This window comes from Frankliniella occidentalis, unplaced genomic scaffold (assembly GCF_000697945.3).
Source record: "Frankliniella occidentalis isolate FOCC.00 unplaced genomic scaffold, Focc_3.1 Scaffold247, whole genome shotgun sequence".
NCBI lineage: Eukaryota > Metazoa > Arthropoda > Insecta > Thysanoptera > Thripidae > Frankliniella > Frankliniella occidentalis.
This window is the reverse complement of record NW_026267373.1, coordinates 358,648-360,887: the sequence shown is the minus strand read 5'-3', so window position 1 is coordinate 360,887 and position 2,240 is coordinate 358,648. Positions and strand designations below refer to the sequence as shown.

At 67.2% G+C, this 2,240-nt stretch overlaps 1 protein-coding gene across 6 annotated transcripts in view; it reads left to right on the top strand.

Annotated features, from left to right (window-relative positions):
• The window catches only part of LOC113203689 (protein numb), a 42,961-nt gene that overhangs the window by 21,287 nt on the left and 19,434 nt on the right, over positions 1–2,240 (top strand). The window lies entirely within an intron of this gene.

Genomic DNA, 2,240 nt, shown 5'->3' with positions numbered 1-2,240 from the left:
GGGGGGGGCGTTGCGATAAAGGCAGTGTTCCGCAGACACAGCGGAGCTTGTCTGATCCGTGGCTGATACGCCCTGTCCGGTCCGGCGCGATAGTAGAGGAGCAGTGCTCGTGGCGGGCCGCGCCCGGAGCCACCGGAGCCGGGGGATGGACTTGGCGCTGGACGCGGGAGTCAGAGCCAGAGGCGACCGCTTGCGAAGGACACGTGGTGTCGTTGTCGAGCGCCTCTGGAGTTCGCCGTCTGCGCACGACCTGGGTTAATCAGCAGTTTCCTGCTTGTTTTCAACGAGGAGGTCCTGGACGTGTCCGTCAGGTTGACCCGCCCGTCCCTGGTGACCCGCCCCTCATGCGGGTGGCGTGGCGTGGCGTGGCGCGGCCCAGACCGCGGTCCAATTGTCGCTAATTGGTCCCCCCTCCATTCGGTGCCGCACGGCTGTCACGGATACGAATCGATACAGGCGGGCCTCTCTTCCATTTCGTTTGTTTGGAGGCGCAAACAGCGAGGAGAGGGAGGGAGAGAGAGAGAGAGAGAGAGAGAGAGAAAGTTAGGGGTTGATGAGTCCAAGTGGGGCCCTATGGGCTACGGCCCCGTGGCGTGGCTTGGTGTGGGGGCGTCGCACCCGTGCCTCGGAAAGCTGCGCACTCGCACGCCCTTCTTGTCGAGGCCGGTGGCTGAGGTTCGCCACATCACATCGGCGCCTGTGCGGGGCGTTGCGGAGCGTTGCGGAGCGGCGCGCCCGCCTCCACTCTGGCGCCGTATCGATTCAGTTTGAGGGGCCCCCGCCCGCCCGCGCCCGCTCGGCCCTCGGCTCGCGGCCAGGCCCGCGCCCCGGCCCCTGGAGCCCCCTTTGGTGTCGGCGGCCCGCGCCAGCGGCGAGGGGATGTGGCGGGGCGGGGCGGGGCGCGGATATTGGAGGAAGAGTGGCACCTCCAGGGGAGGAGGCCGGCGTTCCTGAAGTGGCGCCTCGGGGTGTGGCGGGGCGTGGCCGGGCGTTGCGGGGCCGGAACATCTTGGCACTGCGCCCTCTATCGCGCGGGGCACTTCCCTCGGTCGCCGCGAACAAAGACAGCAGCCGGTCCGCCCCGCACCTTTGTTCGTGCAACTCTCGAGTGGTCTTGGGCGATCTGGCCCCTGACCTATACCCATCGCCACCCTCCCCGCCCAGAGGGACGCTCGTGCAAGAGTTGGGGAAATGAAATGAAAAGCCTCATTGGCGGGCGGGGGAGGCGGAGTGGCAGCAGGAGGGCTGGCTGAGCCCCACAGTACTACGCCAGGGCAGCCAGGAGCTGGGATCCCGTAGGGAGCAACGGGAGAGGGATTGCCATCATCCCCGACAGTGGTTGATGCCCTGTCTGCACACCGCAGCCTCGGCTCTCTACAGCCCTCCCCGCCCCGCCCCGCCCCGCCCAATCGACCCGCTCGCTGCACGTGCGACCGGCGCCCTCCACGGGCGGCGCTGCACGCCGTGCCGCGGGGGCGGTCGGGTCGGGGGCGGTCCAACAGCCCTAGCGCGCCGCATCCCCCGGCGGGACGGGCCCTCGCTACGGGGTGCCGCCTCAGGCCAGCCTGTCGATAAGCCAAAGCCGCGCCACCTTCGCCATGGCGCCATGGCGGCGTGTCCCTGTGGCCGGGCGGCTGTGCCGTGCACTGCACCGTGCATCTGTCGACCTGCCACCGTACCGTGTGTAATCTCTTTAGCGGCCGCCTGATCGCAGCCCTGACCTTTGTCCGCCACCGTCCGCCCTCCCTTGCCGCTACCCCTGCTGCTGTGCCCCTCCGAGAGAGGTCTGCCGTGTGCGATGTGGGCGGAAACTCGTCGCCGCTAACTCGCCCATTTCCTCCGCCCCTCCCCCATCCCGTTTTTTTGTCCGCGAGTTCTTTAATGTCACGCTCGCAGCGACCAGGACCAGACCACCAGACCCCGCCGAACGCAATCGGTTATTTTCGTCTCGGCGCAGCCGCGCGTGTACGTCGGAAAAAGCAAGCAATCTCTATGTGCTTGCTGGGGCTGGGGTTTTGGCGCGGCGAAGTTGCGTTGGATGGGAGAGAAATACCCGAGCCGGTGTATCCATTAAACATTGCCAATTCAGGCGCGTCGAGCCGAGTTTGGGGCGGCCGGGGCGGAGCGGGTAGAGCGAGGAGAGGGAAGGGAGGGAGTTTGTTTCCGGGCCGTAAACCCACAATGAGAAAAGAGAGAGGAGAGAGTGGGAGATGGGCGAGAGGGTGAGCGAGAGGGGGGGG